The following is a 23,244-nucleotide window of genomic DNA, read 5'->3' as shown; positions in this document are numbered from 1 at the left end:
TAATGTGTATAAAACATGTGAGTATCATCATAAAAGTAGCATGAAACATAAGAAATTATAGATACGTTTGGGACGTATCACACCACATGATCAGCCACCGAATTTAGTCTAATAGTAGCAACTTTTGTAAAGATTTTAAAGCAAACATTAAGAAGGAAGATTGGTCTAAATTGTTGAATACGCTTAGCATCATTAACATTTGGGAGTAGAATGATTTCCACGAAGTTGATACGGAACAAATCTAGTTGTCCGGCGTGAAGCTCTTCAAACAACTCTAGTAGATCATTTTAATTGGTATCCCAGAATGTTTGAAAGAACTCGGCCGGGAAACCATCCGGTCCCGGTGCTTTGTTAAGTTCCATTTGGAATATTGTTTTCCTTATCTCCTCCTCCGTATATGGGGCGATAAGGACAATATTCTCCTGGGGGACACTTGAGGAATATCATCAATTCTGGACTCGTCCATTCATATATCTGACTCCTTAGTTGCCCCAAATAAACCTTTATATTAAGAGGTAATGTAAGACTTTAACTGCTCATGCCCCTCAATCGTACGTAGCACCAACATCAAGAAGGGAGTGAATACGTTTCTTTCTGTGTCTTCTATTAGCAACACTATGAAAGTATCTCGTATTTGAATCCCCTTCCAACAAGAACTAAGCTTTTGATCGTTGGTACCATTTGAGTTCATCCTCGCGTAATAAACCAGCTAACTTCGCATTATATTGATTTTTTAAATCAATTTCTGGCGTCGTGAGCTGTCTTATTTCCGCGATTGCCTCTAAATCGTCAATTGATGTTGATAGGCTGAGTTTCTCCTGTTTGAGTTGTCCACTCATATGTCGCCGCCCACCCACCCAGGTATCTCTGCACAGCTTGTAGCTTGCGGCTCCAACTTTGGATAGGGGGTGCCAGCGACAAACTGCTGATCCCATACATTCTTAACCATATCCGAGAAACCCTCGCTTTGTAGCCATCCAAGTTCAAATTTGAACGGACGTTTACGCGGCGGAGAAGGGATCCCGGTTGTTAAGAGTATGGGTGCAGGATCCAACAAAGATTCAATCCGAGGTAGAGCCCGTATCGAGACTAGTGGTAATTTTTGTTCCCAATCTGAGTCCATTAGTACTCTATCCAGTTTTTCGTATGTCGGATCCGAAAAACTATTAGCCCAAGTGAATTGCCTCCCAATCATTGAAATTTTCTTTAGATCCAAACTGTCGATGACAGCATTGAATAAGAAAGACCAATGATTATCAAACCTGTCTTTACTGTTCTCATGTGGATATCTGAGCAAGTTAAATAAAACAACGGTGTTGTCACTCCTTCTTGCAATTCCCTTGACGTGAAACAAAGTGAGACTGCTTATGATATAGAAGCTGGTTGATTGTCTTCACAAATATCACGATTTTGGATTGATGGCAACTGCTAGATAGTACTGAATGATATGTTGGTGGTCATTAATCCCATAGTTGCATGATGAAGCATGCCCATTCAACTAATTCTGCAAACACCGGAGAGCACTGCAACATGTTGATGTCATTGTGAGAACCCACCGTGCCAAAAAAAGCATCCCAAATCCAAAGCCCATTGTGCGCCAGAGTTTCAAATACCACACTGCAATATTCATGATGCCCTTTGTAAGAACCTTGCTAGGCAAATGGATAATTCTTCTATGACCAATGCATGCAATCAATGCTTTCGAGAATCCTAGGAAATCCTCTCGCTTCATTCTGTGTCATGTTACGAGATGTCTACTCTTCGTTTCGTCCTCTCAAATAATGTGGCCCAAACTTCCCGACCACTGCCCTGCAGAACCTGTACATGGATTCCTTAGCGGTGGATTCAGTCATGTGTGGTACTCATATTTCAGATCTCCAGGAACTCTATACGTTAGCATCCTCATTGCTGCATTGCATTCTCAGTTGATGAGAAGAAAGTAGTCCGACTACATCTTTCTTCAGCATGAAGTAGGTATCTAGCTCTTGAACAACTCCTTGTGCATCCTAAATCACAAGCAAAAATCCTTTGGGGTATATGTATCTTCTTCGGCAAAATTGCCAGTGTAGAGCATGATATGACCCTCCATTTTCTCCCTTGGCTTCGACTTCTTTCTCCCGCACTTTGACCCTCCATGTTTGGGACGAGCATTCTCCTCTTCTTGTAGCTCAAGAAGGCCGACGAGTAATATGAAATGCTCATCTGCATCAGCAGTGTCGACCGGTTCCTCCTCCATGAACATATGAATCTCAACTCAGCTCGTCGTCGCTATCTATATTTTGCAAATCTAGAAATAAAGGATTCGACAAATGTGTCTAATTTTTTCACTTGTGATCGATTGTGCTATAGTCTCGCAGGAAGAGCAAAACCGGCCACATAGGGCGTGTTTGGTTGCCTGCAGCTAATTCCTGCACCACTGGTGCACTGGGAAAAAGCCCCATGCACGTCCAAGACGGGCCATGGGCCATAAAAGCGACTTTGTTTGGTGGCCTGCACAGAGGTTTTTCGGCCCCGTGGACATTTTGAGCTCTGGCCGTTTGGTAGGTCGGTTGTCAGACCTTGTAGCAGCCCAGAACGACGCCAGTACTGTTTGGTTGCAACCCATAATCCGGTTCTGCTAACCTTTTCCCTTCACTGGTGAGGTTACCAGCGATCAAAAGCACAAGTAAGAACACAATCATAGACGACAGAGAACTTAGCAGTGTTCATAGACGACACACGTTCACGACACAATATTTTGCAGACACGATCATAGTTCTGGATACGGTAGACAGGATCATAGTTCAACACACTAGACACAAACAGGAACTAGACACGACATGGTACCAGGTTAGCTTCAGACATGATGCTCGGAGACGACACACCTGGTGTCATGGCCATGGTACGGGAACCTGCTCACCACCTCAGTGCAGGTGTGGTCGAAGATGACCACACTGTACTCCAAGGAGGACACCTTCCTTAAGGGGAGGAGCTGGCCTACCTTGAGCTGATGGGCGACAGGGAAGGTCGTCCATCCCTGGTCGATGAATGCGTGATGACCCACAAGTATAGGGGGTGTATCGTAGTACTTTCGATAAATAAGAGTGTCGAACCCAACGAGGAGCAGAAGGTGTTGACAAGCAGTTTCGATGAAGGATTCACTGTAAATGCTCACAGACAAGTATTCAGGGGGTTTTGATGTAACAGATGAATAAAGTACAAGTAAGTAAAATGCGAGAGAAATAATTGCAGCGAGTGGCCCAATCCTTTTTAGCACAAAGGACAAGCCGGTTTGTTTACTTATAATGACCAAACGTTCTTGAGGACACACGGGATCTTAGTCTAGTGCTTTCGCTACATACAGCTGATTAATCTTCATTGTTTTGATAAGTGTTGTGTGGGTGAACCTATGCTAATGTATCGCCCTTCCTAGGACTAATACATACTTGTGATTATACCCCTTGCAAGCATCCGCAACTACAAGAAAGTAATTAAGATAAATCTAACCACAACCTTAAACTGCGAGATCCCGCGATCCCTCCCGCATCGATATACCAACGGGGGCTTAGGTTTCGTCACTCCGGCAACCCCGCAATTGGCAAACGAGTACAAGATGCATTCCCCTAGGCCCATAAATGGTGAAGTATCGTGTAGTCGACGTTCACACGACACCACTAGAAGAATGACACCACAACTTAAATATCATAACATTGAATATTACTCAACTATAATTCACTACTAACATTTAGACTTCACCCATGTCCTCAAGAACTAAGCGAACTACTCACGAGACATCATATGGAACATGATCAGAGGTGATATGATGATGAATAACAATCTGAACATAAACCTTGGTTCAATGGTTTCACTCAATAGCATCAATAACAAGTAGAAATCAATACCGGGAGAGTTTCCCCTATCAAACAATCAAGATCAAACCCAAATTGCTACAGCGGTGACGAGGTGCAGCGGTGGAGATGGCGGTGATGATGATGAAGATGATGGTGATGGTGATGGAGATGATGTCCAGCTCGATGGCGGTGACGATGGCGTCGATTTCCCCCTCCGGGAGGGAATTTCCCCGGCGGATTCCTGCCCGCCGGAGAGCTCTTTTCTCTCTCGGTGTTCTCCGCCCCGCGAGGCGGCCGTGACTCTTCGCGACCTACCCTCCGGAGCTTAGGTCTTCGGGACGAAGGGTTTCGCGAAGAAAAGGAGGCGAAAGGGGCTGTGGGGCCCCCACACCACAAGGTGGCGCGGCCGGGCCATGGGCCGCGCCGGCCCGTGGTCCGGCCCCACCTTGGGTCTTCTCGGCTCCCCCTTCCGGCCTTCTCCGTCATCCGGAAAAATAGGATTTTTGGTGAAATTTCCTTCCACAGCTTGATCTTCCGAAATATTGCATCCCGACGGTGCTTTTTCCAGCAGAATCCCGGCTCCGGTGCGCGATCTCCAAATAATCATGAAACATGCAAAATAGATGAAATAACATAAGTATTGTGTCCCAATATGAAATATATCAATGAATAACAGACAAATTATGATATAAAATAGTGATGCAAATTGGACGTATCAACTCCCCCAAGCTTAGACTTCGCTTGTCCCCAAGCGAAACTGAACTCGGTGAACAGGACCACATGTTTATGGAGTGAAGAGTCGATAAATAAAATACGGACAAGAAGCGTCATATTCATTCACACAAGACATTATAGTAAACAACTTCCTCATATAACTCAACTTGAAACAAGTATAAGGTAATCACAAATAAAGGTGCATAAGAAATCATAATTGGTGATGGCAAACTTTGTTCTTGGTCAGAGAACAAGTTAACGATTATACTTATCTATTGAGCAGCGCTCTCATATTAAAACTTATGGTAAACTTGCATACTCAATCATATTAATCATTGATGACTTTCAAAGCTATATTCATTCAGGTAAAACTTGTACTAAACAAGAAAGAGTAAAGACATGATGAAGCAAATCACAATATAATAGTCTGATCACAACAACTCAAATGCTTGCTTGAGATGGAGGGAAATAGGTTTACTGACTCAACATAAAGTAAAAGACAGGCCCTTCGCAGAGGGAAGCAGGGATTAAATCATGTGCTAGAGCTTTTTCAGTTTTGAAATCATATAAAGAGAATAAAAGTAAAGTTTTGAGAGGCGTTTGTCGTTGTCAACGACTGGTAGCGGGTACTCTAACCCCCTTGCCAAACAGACCTCCAAAGAGCGGCTCCCATGAAGGACGTTATCTCTACCAGCAAGGTAGATCATCCCTCTTCTCTTTTGTTTACACATGTACTTTAGTTTATTTAAGGATGACACTCCCCCCAACCTTTGCTTACACAAGCCATGGCTAACCGAATCCTCGGGTGCCTTCCAACATTCTCATACCATGGAGGAGTGTCTATTGCAAAATTAAGTTGCTTACTGATGAATCAGGGCAAAACATGTGAAGAGAATTATTAATGAAAGTTGATTAATTGGGGCTGGGAACCCCGTTGCCGGCTCTTATTGCAAAATTATAGGATAAGTGGATGAAGCCACTAGTCCATTAGTGGAGGCTGCCTAACAAGACTGAAAGATAAAACACCACATACTTCCTCATGAGCTATAAAACATTGACACAAATAAGAAGTAATAAATTTTGAATTTTTTAAAGGTAGCACATGAAGTATTTACTTGGAGTGGCAGAAAATACCATGCAGTAGGTAGATATGGTGGACACAAATGACATAGGTTTGGGTTCAGGTTTGGATGCACGAGAAGTATTCCCTCTCAGTACAGGTCTTTGGCTAGCAAGGTTAAATAGCAAGCATAAGAGTTGAGGGAAACAAACAAATATACATGTGATAGAAACAATCATGCATCTTACTTGTAAGCACAAACAGTTTTAACTTCAGAATACTAAGCTAAGAACCGATAAGAAAGATAATAACATCTTCTACATGTATTTCCTCTATTCTTCTTAAACTCAAAGTGTTGTTGCTATTGACCATTGCTAAGTTTGCCAAAACCAAATAGATTTACTCAATGCTCCCAAAGTGGTACCGATACTAAAATCAAGATCAATCATATAGTAGAAATTGCAAACTAAAATAAGGTGTGCAATATGTAATTGATAAGACTTCTCATTAATATTTCATAACGATAACTCACACCAAGGGATACATAGACAAACTAAAGGAGAAATACTTCCACACCGCAACCCATCTTATACGATAACTTCCCTACTCATGATATGACACTACTTGATAGTAAAAAAAAGTAAAAGGTAGTGATGATGTGATACCGCGGCACTCCCCCAAGCTTGGAACAAACCAAGGGGATGCCAATACCGATGATGAATCAATCCTTTGGCGATGGTGGTGATGAATTCTTGTCCTCATACTTCCAAGATAGAGGCTCTCCATCAACAAATGACATCTTGGTATCGGGAATCCTGAAACTAGCAGCACGGCTTATGTGTTTAAACCTGTTTTCATACTCACAGTTCTGATTATGAACGTCATAGAGTTGAGCTTGGAGTTTGTTGGTGGTGTCGTGAAGTGAGAGGATGTCGCCCCATAGCTTTGCAGCTTTCCTTCTCGTGTTCAAGCAATGAGTTCAGACACAATCTTGTGGAAGATATCCACTTCACGCTCGGCCATCTTCTTGTAATTGAAGACCTCTTGTTCTAGCTTTTCCATCCTGTCTTCCAAGCTTCCTTCTCCTTTGGGACCCTGAACATCTTTGATCTGCAGTTTTCCCTCGACGAGCATCAACTCCTTTGGGTGCATCCTCAGCTCCTCCATGTACAAGTTGCCAACATCCTTGCAGGAGCTATCCTTCGAAGTTCCCGACGAAGACATGATGGCTCTAGATCCAAAACAAATCCTGGCAGAAACAGCTCGAAACAAAACACGTCGAGAAAACGATATACGGACCTCCAGGGGTCCGGGGGATTATATAGTAATTTTTTTTAGAACAAACGGAAAGTACCAGGTCGAACCAGAGTCGGAGAGGGGCGACGAGGCGGTGTCCTCATAGGTCGGCGCGGCCAGGCTGGGGCCCGCGCCGGCCTATGGGGGCACGCCCTCGTGCGTCTCCTCCACTCCGTTTCGATCTCGTAATTTTTCATATTTTCCAAAAACAGCAAAAATATTGTTCGGAAAGTAAATTGCGAACTTTTCATTACCAGGCATCGTTACCTATTCAAAGTCGAGTTCTGGCGGACTGTCAATTTGTCCTTCGATGAAAGCCTCCGGTGTTTCCACTTGAATAATATCAACATCAACATTATAAGAATCACCCGAGATATAATGCTTGAGTCTTTGTCCATTCACCACTTGCGTAGCATTGCCTTGGAGAGAGCTAATTTTAATTGCTCCCGAACGATACACCTCCTCAACAACATATGGTCCTTCCCATTTCGAGAGTAATTTCCCGCAAAGAGTCTGAGACGAGACCGATACAATAGGACTTTATCCCCAATATTAAACTCTCTTTTGATGATCCTTCTATCATGCCATTTCTTAACTTTCTCTTTAAAGAGTTTAGCATTTTCATAAGCTTCACTTCTCCATTCATCTAGAGAACTTAATTGCAGCAACCTCTTATTACCGGCAAGTTTAGGATCTTTATTTAGTTCTCTAACAGCCCAATAAGCTTTGTGTTCTAGTTCTAAAGGTAAAGACAAGCTTTTCCGTAAACCATTTTATAAGGTGACATTCCCATGGGGTTTTTATAAGCAGTTCTATAAGCCCATAGTGCTTCTTTCAATTTACTAGCCCAATTCTTTCTAGATTTATTAACGGTCTTTCCCAAAATAGATTTAATCTCTCTATTCGATAATTCTACTTGACCACTAGTTTGAGGGTGATAAGTGGAAGCAATTCTATGATTAATACCATACCTAGCAAGAGTTTTTCTAAAACCTCCATGAATAAAATGAGAACCTCCATCAGTCATAATATATCAAGGTACTCCAAATCTAGAAAAAATAATATCTAAAAGCATTTTTAAAGAAGTTTCACCGTCAGCACTTTTTGTAGGTATGGCTTCCACCCATTTAGTAACATAATCAACATCAACAAGTATATGAGTGTTACCTTCTGAAGAGGGAAAAGGTCCCATGAAGTCAAATCCCCAACAATCAAACGGTTCAATAACAAGAGTATAATTCATAGGCATTTCATTGCGTCCGGAGATATTACCAACCCTTTGACATTCATCACAAGATAAAATAAACTTCCTTGCATCTTTGAAGAGAGTTGGCCAATAAAAACCTGATTGTAGAACCTTTTGCGCGGTTCTATCTCCGGCGTGATGTCCTCCATAAGCACTACCATGACATTTACTCAATATCTCTTGTTGTTCATATTCGGGAACACACCTTCGCAGAATACCATCCACTCCTTCTTTATATAAGTGTGGGTCATCCCGGAAATAGTGCCTCAAGTCATAAAAGAATTTCCTCCTCTGCTGAGCTGAAAAGGTTGGAGGCAAGTACTTGGAAACAATAAAGTTAGCATAATCAGCATACCAAGGACTGTCTCGCGAGCTCACCTTTATTACAGCCAATTGTTCATTTGGAAAACTATCATTAACATGAACAGGATCATAAGCAATATTTTCCAATCTAGACAAATTATCAGCAACAGGATTATCAACACCTTTCCTATCTACAATATGTAAATCAAATTCTTGCAAAAGAAGTACCCATCTAATAAGCCTCGGCTTAGCATCTTTCTTTGTCATAAGGTATCTAATTGCAAAGCATGATCAGTATGAATCGTAACTTTTGAATCAACAATATAAGATCTAAATTTGTCACAAGCAAAGACTACGACTAATAACTCTTTTTCAGTTGTAGCATAATTTCTTTGAGCAAGCATCAAGAGTTTTACTAGCATAATGAATAACATTTAATTTTTTATCTACTCGCTGTCCAAGAACAACGCCTACAAGCAAAATCACTAGCATCACACATAATTTCAAAAGGCAAATTCCAATCAGGAGGTTCAACTACAGGAGCAGCTTGTTAAGGCTTTCTTTAGAGTTTCAAAAGCTTCCTTACAATCATCATCAAAAACAAAAGGTACATCTTTTTGAAGAAGAGTAGTAAGAGGCTTTGAAATCTTGGAGAAATCTTTAATAAATCTCCTATAAAACCCAGCATGACCAAGAGCACTACGAATACCTTTAACATCCCTCGGATAGGGCATCTTCTCAATGGCTTCAACTTTAGCTCTATCAACTTCAATACCTCTCTCAGAAATTTTATGTCCCAATACAATTCCTTCATTAACCATAAAGTGGCATTTCTCCCAATTAAGAACAAGGTTAGTTTCTTCACATCTCTCGCAAAACTTTATCAAGGTTTCGCAAGCAACTATCAAAAGAATTCCCATAGACGGAAAAATCATCCATGAATACTTCCACAATACTCTCACAAAAGCCATGAAAAATAGCAGACATGCATCTTTGAAAAGTAGCAGGAGCATTACACAAACCAAAAGGCATACGCCTATAAGCATAAGTTCCATAGGGACAAGTAAAAGTGGTTTTCTCTTGATCTTTAGTTTTAACAGCAATTTGCGAAAACCCAGAATAACCATCAAGAAAGCAAAAATGAGTATTTTTAGACAACCTTTCGAGCATTTGATCAATAAAAGGCAAAGGGTAATGATCTTTTTTAGTAACCTTATTAACTTTTCGATAATCAATGCACATTCTATACCCTACAACTACTCTTTGAGGTATGAGCTCATCATTATCATTAGGCACAACAGTCATTCCTCCTTTCTTAGGAACGCAATGCACATGACTAACCCATCTACTATCAGCAATAGGATATATAATACCAGCTTCAAGAAGTCGTAATACCTCATTTCTTACCACATCCTTCATCTTAGGAATTAGACGACGCTGAGGTTCAACAACAGGCTTCGCATCATCTTCCATATTAATGGCGTGTTGGCAAATAGAGGGAGAAATCCCCTTCAAGTCATCAAGAGTATAGCCAATAGCACCTCGGTGTTTCTTCAATATTTGCAATAATCTTTCTTCTTCAAACTCTGTAAGCTTAGAACTAATAATAACAGGATATATTTTCTTATCATCAATATGAGCATACTTAAGATTATTAGGCAAAGGCTTTAAATCAAAAACAGGATCTTCCTTTGGTGGCGGTGTTGTACCCAAATCTTCCACCGGTAAATCATGCTTGAGAATAGGTTGGCGAAGAAAAATCTCCTCAAGCTCATCTCTTTCTTTCCTAAAAACTTCACTCTCGCTATTCTCCAAATGTTGCTGCAAAGGATTATTAGGAACAAGAACAATAGATGCACACTGCTCCATTTTAAAATCATCACTAGGCAAATCAGCTTTATAAGGAGTTTTGGTAAATTTAGAGAAGTTAAACTCATAAGATTCACCAGCAAATTTAGTCAAAATTTTCTCTTTCTTGCAATCTATAATAGCTCCACAAGTATTTAGAAAAGGTCTACCAAAAATGATAGGACAATAATCACTAGCAGCAGAACCAAGTACCAAAAAGTCAGCAGGATATTTAATCTTACCACATAGAACTTCCACATCTCGAACAATACCAATTGGAGAAATAGTTTCTCTATTAGCCAGCTGAATAACCACATCAATATCTTCAAGTTCACAAGAATCAATTTCGTGCATAATCTCCGTGTAAAGCTCATAAGGTATAGCACTAACACTTGCACCAATATCACATAAACCATAATAGCAATGATCACCAATTCTAACAGATAGCATAGGAACACTAACTTGTTTGGGTTTATTAGGATGTGAAACAATATTAGAAGCATCTTCACAGAAAATAATATGACCATCCTCCACATTTTCAGTCACAAGATCTTTAACTATTGCAACAGCAGGTTCAACTTTTATTTGTTCTTCAGGTTCTATAGGTTTCTTTTCACTTTTATGAACCGCACTATTTATAACAGAGTACCCCTTCATTTTAGCAGGAAAAGGAGTTTTTTCAATATAAGCTTCAGGAATAACATGATCGCCAGCTTCAACTACAACACACTTATTAATAGATGAATCAATTTTATCTTTATACGGTTCATGATACTTGTCAAAATTCTTCTTAGGCAATTCATAATGAGAGGCAAAAGCTTTATAAAGATTTGCAGCAACTTGAGAATCAAGACCATATGTAGCACTCATATTACGAAATTTATCAGTATCCATAAAAGCTTCAATGCATTTATAATCATAAATTATACCCGATTCTCTATCCTTGTCGTTCTCCCAACCTTCAGTATTTTCTTGGATCCGATCAAGAAGGTCCCTTTTAAACTCTTCTTTGTTGCGTGTAAATGATCCGGAACAAGAAGTATCCAACGAAGGTCTTGTCTTGAAAAGAAAGTCTTGCGTAGAAATTATCAATAATAACATTACCAGGAAGCTCATGAATGGGGCATTTGAGCATTAAAGACTTCAATCTCCCCCAAGCTTGGGCAATACTTTCTCCATCATGAGGCCAGAAATTATATATGCGGTTCCGATCTTTGTGAATTTCACTTGGAGGATAAAATTTGGAATAAAATAAAGGCACAATGTCCTCCCAATCAAGAGAATCACCATTCTTCAAGCAATTTATACCAATGCGCCGCTTTACCGGATAGCGATATAGAGAATAGTTTCTTTCTAACTTCATTCATAGCAATACCTGCACATTTGAATAACCCGCATAATTCATGCAAAAACAAGTAAATGATCACCAGGATGGACAGCTTCCATCCCCTTCATAGCGGTTATCCATAACACGTTCAATAATTTTCATAGGTATTTTATATGGTATTACTTCCTCACCTGGCGCCTCATCCACTACCGTTGCGAGTAGTAGTAGATTTCCCAAATAGAAATTGAAGAGAAGATCTCTCCATAATGACTTATAGCAGACAGTGAGAAATAAAATCAGCACAAATAGTAAAGGTTTTCCTTACCAATTCCACTTACCAATAGCGCTTCACTCCCCGGCAACGGCGCCAGAAAATAGTCTTGATGACCTACAAGTATAGGGGGTGTATCGTAGTACTTTCGATAAATAAGAGTGTCGAACCCAACGAGGAGCAGAAGGTGTTGACAAGCAGTTTCGATGAAGGATTCACTGTAAATGCTCACAGACAAGTATTCGGGGGTTTTGATGTAACGGATGAATAAAGTACAAGTAAGTAAAATGCGAGAGAAATAATTGCAGCGAGTGGCCCAATCCTTTTTAGCACAAAGGACAAGCCGGTTTGTTTACTTATAATGACCAAACGTTCTTGAGGACACACGGGATCTTAGTCTAGTGCTTTCGCTACATACGACTGATTAATCTTCATTGTTTTGATAAGTGTTGTGTGGGTGAACCTATGCTAATGTATCGCCCTTCCTAGGACTAATACATACTTGTGATTATACCCCTTGCAAGCATCCGCAACTACAAGAAAGTAATTAAGATAAATCTAACCACAACCTTAAACTCTGAGATCCTGCGATCCCTCCTGCATCGATATACCAACGGGGCTTAGGTTTCTGTCACTCCGGCAACCCCGCAATTGGCAAACGAGTACAAGATGCATTCCCCTAGGCCCATAAATGGTGAAGTATCGTGTAGTCGACGTTCACACGACACCACTAGAAGAATGACACCACAACTTAAATATCATAACATTGAATATTACTCAACTATAATTCACTACTAACATTTAGACTTCACCCATGTCCTCAAGAACTAAGCGAACTACTCACGAGACATCATATGGAACATGATCAGAGGTGATATGATGATGAATAACAATCTGAACATAAACCTTGGTTCAATGGTTTCACTCAATAGCATCAATAACAAGTAGAAATCAATACCGGGAGAGTTTCCCTATCAAACAATCAAGATCAAACCCAAATTACTACAGCGGTGACGAGGTGCAGCGGTGGAGATGGCGGTGATGATGATGAAGATGATGGTGATGGTGATGGAGATGATGTCCAGCTCGATGGCGGTGACGATGGCGTCGATTTCCCCCTCCGGGAGGGAATTTCCCCGGCGGATTCCTGCCCGCCGGAGAGCTCTTTTCTCTCTGGTGTTCTCCGCCCCGCAGAGGCGGCTGTGACTCTTCGGGACCTACCCTCTGGAGCTTAGGTCTTCGGGACGAAGGGTTTCACGAAGAAAAGGAGGCGAAAGGGGCTGTGGGGCCCCCACACCACAAGGTGGCGCGGCCAGGCCATGGGCCGCGCCGGCCTGTGGTCTGTCCCCACCTTGGGTCTTCTCGGCTCCCCCTTCTGGCCTTCTCCGTCATCTGGAAAAATAGGATATTTGGTGAAATTTCCTTCCACAGTTGATCTTCCGAAATATTGCATCCTGACGGTGCTTTTTCCAGCAGAATCCTGGCTCCGGTGCGCGATCTCCAAATAATCATGAAACATGCAAAATAGATGAAATAACATAAGTATTGTGTCCCAATATGAAATATATCAATGAATAACAGCAAATTATGATATAAAATAGTGATGCAAATTGGACGTATCAATGCGTCATTGCCTTCTCTCCTCGTAGTCATCCTCCAGTTGCATCCGGTGATGGTGGTGACGATGATGTTGGAAGGAATTTCTCCGAACCACTTGACGAAAGATTTAGGGATCATGAGCCGGCCGAAGGTGGTCTTGAAGATGATTTTGAGGAAGTGGTCCGGCCCTGCCTCCTCGTGGAAGTGACTGATACGTCCAAAACGTATCTACTTTCCCGAACACTTTTGCTATTGTTTTGCCTCTAATTTGTGTAGTTTGGATGCAACTAACACGGACTAACGCTGTTTTCAGTGAACCGTTCGGTGTCTCGTTTTTGTGCAGAAATCCAACTTTCGGGAAAAACCTCGGGATTTTGACAGAAGGCCCTATTTTCCCGAATACTGACGGAGCCAGAAGGACAAATCAAGTGGAGGCCCGAGGGCCCCACACCATAAGGCGGCGCGGCCTAGGGGGGGCCCGAGCGGCCCTATGGTGTGGCCCCCTCGGCCGGCCTCCGACGCCCTCCTTCGGACTATATATCGGCCTCGACCTAAAAACGCACGGGGAGAAGTCGAAGTCGCCAGAAACCCTCCATAACGCCGCCACATCGCGAAACTCCGTCTCGGGAGCCAGAAGTCTCCGTTCTGGCACTCCGCCGGGACGGGGAATTGGAGGAGATCATCGCCATCATCACCGCCAACGCCTCTCCATCAACCAGCCATGCTTCCCCCATCCATGTGTGAGTAATTCCCCCGCTGTAGGCTGAAGGGGATGGTAGGGATTGGATGAGATTGGTCATGTAATAGCATAAGATTGTTAGGGCATAGTGCCTAGTATCCGTAGATGTTACTTTTATGATATTGTTGCAACTTGTTATGCTTAATGCTTGTCACTAGGGCCCGAGTGCCATGATCTCAGATCTGAACATGTTATTGATTCATTAAGATATTCGTTGTTTATGATCTTACCTGCAAGTTGTATACACATGTCGCTGTCCGGAACCAATGGCCCTGAAGTGACAAAAATCGGGACAACCGGAGGGGATGGTAGTGACGTGAGGATCACATGTGTTCACGGAGTGTTAATGCTTTGCTCCGGTACTCTATTAAAAGGAGTACCTTAATATCCGAGTAGTTTCCCTTGAGGCCCGGCTGCCACCGGCTGGTAGGACAAAAGATGTTGTGCAAGTTTCTCATTGCGAGCACGTATGACTATAATTGGAACACATGCCTATTGATTGATTAGTACTTGGATACCGTTTTATTATTATCTGCAAATGCCCTGCTATGATTGTTACATGAGTTTCTCTCATCCATGCAACGCCCGTCATCCGTCCCCGTGCCTACAGTATTTTAATCCCGCTGTTTACTATAATCACTACTCGCTGTCTTTGTTACTCTGCTGCTGTTATTTTACTACTGCTACTGCTATAAAACTGTTACTACTGATAAACTCTTGCGAGCAAGTCTGTTTCCAAGTGCAGCTGAATTGACAACTCCGCTGTTAAGGCTTTCAAGTATTCTTTGTCTCCCCTTGTGTCGAATCAATAAATTGGGTTTTACTTCCCGCGAAGACCGTTGCGATCCCCTATACTTGTGGGTCATCAAGACTATTTTCTCGGCGCCGTTGCTGGGAGCATAGCTTTATTTGGAAGTTCACTTGGATTGATATTGTTTGCTGCAAATTCTCCATCATGGGTAAACTCGCGCTACTAAGGTCGCCATATTACCATCCACTACAAGAAAAGGTACAACTCTGAGTACCTCTGCTGCTCTTGATTCACCATCTGTGATTGATAAACTTGTTTCACCGCCACATGCTTCACTTGCTGGTACTTCGCTGAATCTGAAAACTCTCATAATATTGATAATATTTCTGCTGTGCTTGATGATAGTGGTTCATTGGGAACTTTTCTAGATGCTACAATTGCTAGGTCTAGACAAATTGAAAATACTCGAAACTCCCGATGTTACTACACTCGTTAATTCACCCGAGTCCGTTGAATACTCTAGTGATGATCTTGATGAAGATTATGTGGAACTTGATGATGATTTTATTGAAAAATGCAATGCTACTATTGATGCAAGAAAAATTAAGAAGTTGCTTGCGTAACATGCTCGTTAGATATAAACTCGTCTCCCGATCCTAAATTTGCCACATCTCCTATAAACATTAAGGATAAAGATTATGATTTTTCTCTTGATCTATCTCATATAGCTATTGTTGAGAAAACACCTTTTTGTGGTACTGAAAAAGAAAGTGCTGTTGAACACATGATTGAGTTATCTACTCTGAGTAGCTTGTTTTCTGATGATGTTAAGAAGCGTACTTACTTTGTTGCTAAAATCTTTCCATTCTCATTAAAGGATGACGCTAAAACTTGGTATAATAGTTTGCCACCTAATTCTATTAAAAGTCCAAAAGAATTGCTTGATGTTTTCTTCCGTAAATACTTTCCTGCTAGTGCTCAACATATTGCTTTGCAGAGAATTTATAATTTTGACCAGGGAGATGGAGAGAAATTGCCTGAGGCTTGGGCGAGATTTTGCTCTCTTATTAGAGCTCGGCCTGATCATGATTTGGAAAAGCATGATTTGCTTGATATATTTTATAGTGGACTAACCATTGAGTCTAGGTCATACCTGGATAGTTGTGCTGGTTGTGTTTTCAGGAAAAGAACTCCAGACGACGCTGAAGAATTATTGGCAAAAATAGGCCGGAATCATGATGATTGGACTACGCCCGAACCAACTCCAACGCCAATATTGAAGAAGAGGGGTTTAATTAAATTGAATGATGAAGATATGAGGGAAGCCAAGAAGTCTCTCAAGGAGAAAGGTATTAAATCTGAAGATGTGAAGAATCTTCCTCCCATAGAAGATATATGTGAGATAATTCCCCCTTCATCTATGATTGAGGTAAATTCCCTTCAGCGCTTTACTAGGGAAGATATTCCGTATTCAAAACCTCCTGCGCAATGCTTAGATGAGTTTGATAATTATATTGTTAAGCAAGAAAATTTTAATATGAGAGTAGAGAATCATTTAATGGAAAATTCTCGAGCTATTAGTGAATTGCATGATATTGTGGAGAGAACCTCCAATGATGCTAAGATGCTTGTTAAACATTTTCATATGGTTCAAACTCAAATTGATCAACTCACTAAAGTGCAAAATGACTTGTTGGGAAATAATTCTAAAGAAAAACATGCTTATGAAGTAACAACTAGAGGTGGTGTTTCTACTCAGGATCCTCTATATCCCGAAGGACATCCCAAAAGAGTTGAACAAGATTCTCAACGAACTAAAACTAGTGCTCCATCTAAGAAAAAGAAAAAGAAACATAAGAATGTTGTAGAATCCTCTCGAACTCGTTAATGATCCTAATAGTATTTCTATTTCTGATGCTGAAACTGAAAGTGGTAATGAACATTATAAAGATAATGATAAGAATGATACTCCTGATAAAGAAGAGGTTGAAGAAGAACCTGGAAAGCATGCTAAAAATAAAAAGTATACTAAAGAAGATTTTATTGCTGAGAAACATGGTAATGAAAGAGAACCTTGGGTTCAAAAGCAAATGCCTTTTCCTGCTAAGAAACTAAAATCAAAGGAAGAAGAACACTATAATAAATTTTGTGATTGGATGAAACCTTTATTCTTGCAAATCCCTTTGACTGATGCTATTAAATTGCCTCCTTATTCAAAGTATATGAAAGATATTGTTACTAACAAAAGGAAAATCCCCAATGAGGAAATTTCCACTATGCTTGCTAATTAGTCTTTCAATGGCAAAGTTCCAAAGAAGTTGGGCGACCCAGGTATACCTACTATTCCTTGTTCTATTAAGAATAATTATGTTAAAACTGCTCTATGTGACTTGGGAGCCGGTGTTAGTGTTATGCCTTTTTCTCTTTATAAGAGACTTTACTTAGATAAGTTGATACCTACTGATATATCTTTGCAAATGGCTGATAAATCTACTCGCTATTCCTGTTGGTATATGTGAGGATGTTCCTGTTCAAGTTACTAATAACTGCTTGATATTAACCGATTTTGTTGTGTTGGAAATGCCTGAAGATGATAATATGTCTATTATTCTTGGGAGACCTTTTCTTAACACCGCAGGGGCTGTTATTGATTGCAATAAAGGAAAGGTTACTTTCAATGTTGATGATAAGGAACACACCGTCTATTTCCCCAAGAGGATTGAGAAAGCGTGTGGAGTTAATACTATTTCTAATGTGAGAACTATCAAAGTGGGAACTATTTATTGTCCTATATATGAGCCTAAAGAAGAATATCAAACTCTTATGATTGGATCCATATCAATACAATTCAAGGTAACATGATTGATTTGAGGTTTATTTCTTCATATGCTATGTAAAATTTATTTGGTGGCAAGACTTGATCAACCTTGTTAACAAATACTTTTTATATGCATAGAGGAGGTAAACAACATCTCTTTCTTCCTCCACTTGCTCTAGTTGCTGTAGCATTTTTAATTTGCAAAGTTCCTTAGTTAATTGGAGATTTCAAAATTTTTCCTGGCCAGTAATAATAAACTTAATACCCGAAATGTGCATTTTTCAAAGTTTTCAAAAATTCGCAAAAATTACACCGTTGGTCCTATTTTTCGACGAGGCACCTGGGAGCACCAGAGGATGACCTGTGGGGCACCACAGGGTGCCACACCACCAGCCGGCGCGGCCAAGGAGGTGGGCGCGCCACCCCGTGGTGTGGGCCCCTCCGTGCCCCACTATTTCATCTCTTTCTCCCAAGCATCTTCTCTCTCCCGAAAAAACTCGAACCAGCTTTCTCTCACTCGCGTTTTTGCTCAAGAGCTCAGGATTTCTCGACCTCTTTGCTCAGCCCAGATTTCGTCTGAAATTTGGCACATTTGCTCTCCGGTATGTGACTCCTTCGATTATCCAAATAGAATTTTGTTTGGTGGAGTATATCTTGAATATTTTGCTGCTGTAGGTAACATGTTTAGTGAGCTTGCATGTTTGTTCTAAGTGGTATAAACTAGTTTTGATGCATGATTAGTACTCTAGCAAGTTCCTATAGCAGTTCCCCTTGATTATATGTCACCAAATCAAATTTTATATCACTTGTTGAAAATTTCAGAAAAGAGATGAAGAAGTTCAACTTTGGAGAATTGTTCAAGAAAGGAACAACCAGCACCGGGAGGCCTTCTAGGACCGACACCCAAATTAGGCGATCGTACAATGAGGACATCATCGCGCCTAGCTTTGCGCCCGAAGAGGACAATGGGACTCCTAATGCTTCATCCTTCCCATGTTATGATTTTCTGACAAATGCAGGGATACTGGATGATTTCTTCACCCTTGTCAACAAGGCGGGTTTAGCCACCTACGTGAGAGATGAAAGGGAGCAATACTACATGCTCACCAAAATCTTCGTAGAGAGCTTCAAGTTCCAAAACACGCAATATGAGCCGACTATTGCATTCAAGATTTATGATAATCCTATTACTATGGAATTGGAAACATTTTGTCGTGCATTGGATATTGCCCCCGTAGGTACAGCAAGGAGGATTGATGACAACCCCCGGGACTTGTTGGAGCTCTATCGAGGGATCACCAATGATGATTGTCGCACCATTCAGCGGGGCAAGATAAGGAACATTCAACTCCCCGCCATTAAATATTTTGCATATTACATTGCTACTAGCATACTTGGTAGGGAGAACACTAGCAATATTTCTAGTTACCATCTTGCTTTCTTGAATATTGCACTTATCTGGACGGACATCTTATCATCTTGGTTCTCTTATTGCTCGCCCCTGTCTAACAGGGGGCCTATTTTTGGAGGAACTATTGCACTGCGCATTTTAACACATTTAAGACTTCCTATTGATCCTAATGATGTGCCATTAACTCCTAGGAGGCTTGATATCACTGCTATGAAAAGCCATCATTTTGTTACCACCGATTCCACTTTAGATAATATGGTCTATAGAATGTTGTTTGCTGACGGGGATGAGAAAGAAATCCCTCTTCCCCAGCCGGGTTTGTTCCGCATTGACAGGCAACCATGGTCGCGCACTAAGGAGGAGGTGGATGAACATATGAAGATACAAGACTTCCACCAGCAGCATGACTCCGAGGACGCCGAGCCCTCCTACGACTATACCGTCACGTATCCGGGTGCTTCTTCTAGCACATACCCGGAATATGATCCATCTTCGTCGTACTACGGGGATACTACCTCATGGCCTCGATGGGATTGAACTCCACTTAGGCCAAAAGCCTAAGCTTGGGGGGAGGTATACCGGCATCACTCATTCTTTGCTTATTATGGTTGCTGGATACTTGTACATACTTGTTTAGTCTCTTTGAGTGGTTTTCTAATGAGAGGGAGATGATATTTGGGGAAGTGCTGCTCGAAAACAGATTCTGGACTGTTACTAGAAAAATTCGTGCGCACAGCCAGAACGTTATTTTGAGCTGCCAATTTTTGTGCAGGTTCCCCAGGTTGTTGTCTAACTTTCATTAGTTGAACACTTTTCGAGCTGAGCAACGTAAGATTTTTGTAAAAATCGATTTCTGTACTGCTGTCAGGTTTTGGCAGATTTCTGCCATCTCGCTTTTCTGTGTTCCTTTTAGTTTTCATTTTCTTGTTCTTGCTTTGTTTCTTTCCTAAAACACAAAAAGACCAAAAATATTTCTGTTGTTTCTCTTCATCATTTGTTTATCTTGGTTTCTTGCATTTGTTTCGCTTTATTTGCTATTGCTAGTTTGCTATAAGAAAACCCAAAAAGATTTTGCTTTGTTTGCTTGTTTCCTTTTGTTCTTGTTCTCAAATTCGAAAACACCAAAAACATTTGCTGTTCTTCTTTGGTTTTGTAAAGATTCTTTATGAGTTCAATGGTCCTCGGTGGCTGGAGCGTGGTTTTCATTTCATATTATCCAAGCTACACAAGTGAAAAGGCAATAATGACGATCTACGACAATCTGATTGTGGTGAGAGGCTGGTATGAACTCTATTTGTTTTCATTTTTGTACATATACTCATCCATGTGAGAATGCTTAGTTGGTTCATGTGAGGTATATGTCATTTAAGAAAGTCTAGTAGTTCATGATCTCTCATGTTTAGCTCCAATTTATTAATATGAGTAGCATGTCATGGATGTTTGCTTGCATTGTTTTATTCATAGATAGATATGATATTGTGGTATCCTCCTCTGAATAATTCATTTATATCGATTTGGCACATGCTCACGCATGCATATGACTGAACAAAAGTCAATTAAGCCTCAATGATTTACATTGCTTCAGAGTTCTTGTATCACTTTTATGCCTCAGTTAATTTATTTTACCGCAAGCATGATTATGACAGTTACTGCTCTCTTGATTTGTCGCTCCCTAGTCTTTTGCTAGCCTTCACTTGTACTGAGCGGGAACGCTGCTCGTGCCTCCAAACACATGAAAACCAAGTTATTCCAAAGTGTCCACCATAAATACCTATGCATGGCATTTCAAACCATTCCAAGTAAATTCTCATGCGCTACCTTTAAAACCTTCAAAATGCTTCTCAATTCGTGTTTATGTTTCATAGCTCATGAGGAAGTATGTGGTGTTTAGCTTTCAACCTTGTCATTTACTTTTGACGGACTCTCATATGGACTAGTGGCACATCCGCTTATCCAATAATTTTGCAAAAAGAGCCGGCAATGGGATTCCCGATCCCGAATTAATTAACTTAAATAGATACTCCTCCATGGTTTGTGATTGTTGGACTGGCACCCGAAGGATTCGGTTAGCCATGGCTTGTGTAAGCAAAGGTTGGGGAGTGTCATCATCATAATAAAACTAAACTAAAAAGGCACTCCTTCATGGTATGTGATTGTTGGCGAGGCACCCGAGGATTCGGTTAGCCATGGTTTGTGTAAGAAAGGTTGGAAGGAGTGCCACATAAAAATGCAAATAATTCATGGGAGCCGCTCTTGAAAGTCCGGTTGGCGAGGTAGTTGGTGTACCCATTACCATTCGTTGACAACAACAAACACCTCTCAAAATAATTTTACTCCTGCTTTACAAATGAAAAGCTTAGCGCATGTTAATCCCTGCTTCCCTCTGCGAAGGGTCAATCTTTTACTTTTATGTTGTGTCTCCATCCTTTCTTTGAGCACTTTCTTGAGAGCACAACTCGTCATTCTTAGTATAATATGCTTGTCTCAAAATATGATTGATTGTGGTATAACTTTGATGCTTTTATCTTTGACAATCACTACTTCTAGTCTTTCTATGAACTCCGGAGGTGCCCGGGCATTTATGTTTTGCCGATCAAATACGAGCAAGCGAGATACCACTCTATCATACTCATTTATGAACATTGCAATCCTGCTTATATACATGATTCATGATGCTTATTATTAATTGTTGGTACCTCTTCATGATTGACATAGCTCGTTAGATGATCTTATTTGCATGTATCTTATTATGAACTGCTTAAGTATTAGCCATATCATGAGAATATATACATCATATGAAAAAATGTGTTCGTGAAAGTTCTTTTATCGCTCAGTTGTTAACTGAATTGCTTGAGGACAAGCAATAAGCTAAGCTTGGGGGGAGTTGATACGTCCAAAACGTATCTACTTTCCCGAACACTTTTGCTATTGTTTTGCCTCTAACTTGTGTATTTTGGATGCAACTAACACGGACTAACGCTGTTTTCAGCAGAATTGTTCTGGTGTCTCGTTTTTGTGCAGAAATCCAACTTTCAGGGAAAAACCTCGGGATTTTGACGAAGGCCCTATTTTCTCGGAATGCGACGGAGCCAGAAGGACAAATCAAGTGGAGGCCCGAGGGCCCCACACCATAAGGCGGCGCGGCCTAGGGGGCCCGCGCGGCCCTATGGTGTGGCCCCCTCGGCCGGCCTCCGATGCCCTCCTTCGGACTATATATCGGCCTCGACCTAAAAACGCACGGGGAGAAGTCGAAGTCGCCAGAAACCCTCCAGAACGCCGGCACATCGCGAAACTCCGTCTCGGGAGCCAGAAGTCTCCATTCTGGCACTCCGCCGGGACGGGGAATTGGAGGAGATCATCGCCATCATCACCGCCAACGCCTCTCCATCAACCAGCCATGCTTCCCCCAACCATGTGTGAGTAATTCCCCCGCTGTAGGCTGAAGGGGATGGTAGGGATTGGATGAGATTGGTCATGTAATAGCATAAGATTGTTAGGGCATAGTGCCTAGTATCCGTAGATGTTACTTTTATGATATTGTTGCAACTTGTTATGCTTAATGCTTGTCACTAGGGCCCGAGTGCCATGATCTCAGATCTGAACATGTTATTGATTCATGAAGATATTCATTGTTTATGATCTTACCTGCAAGTTGTATACACATGTCGCTGTCCGGAACCAATGGCCCCGAAGTGACAAAAATCGGGACAACCGGAGGGGATGGTAGTGACGTGAGGATCACATGTGTTCACGGAGTGTTAATGCTTTGCTCCGGTACTCTATTAAAAGGAGTACCTTAATATCCAGTAGTTTCCCTTGAGGCCCGGCTGCCACCGGCTGGTAGGACAAAAGATGTTGTGCAAGTTTCTCATTGCGAGCACGTACGACTATAATTGGAACACATGCCTATTGATTGATTAGTACTTGGATACCGTTTTATTATTATCTCGCAAATGCCCTGCTATGATTGTTACATGAGTTTCTCTCATCCATGCAACGCCCGTCATCCGTCCCCGTGCCTACGGTATTTT

The sequence above is a fragment of the Lolium rigidum genome, chromosome 7 (assembly GCF_022539505.1).
Source record: "Lolium rigidum isolate FL_2022 chromosome 7, APGP_CSIRO_Lrig_0.1, whole genome shotgun sequence".
NCBI classification, from domain to species: Eukaryota; Viridiplantae; Streptophyta; class Magnoliopsida; order Poales; family Poaceae; genus Lolium; species Lolium rigidum.
Note: the sequence above shows the minus strand (reverse complement) of the source record.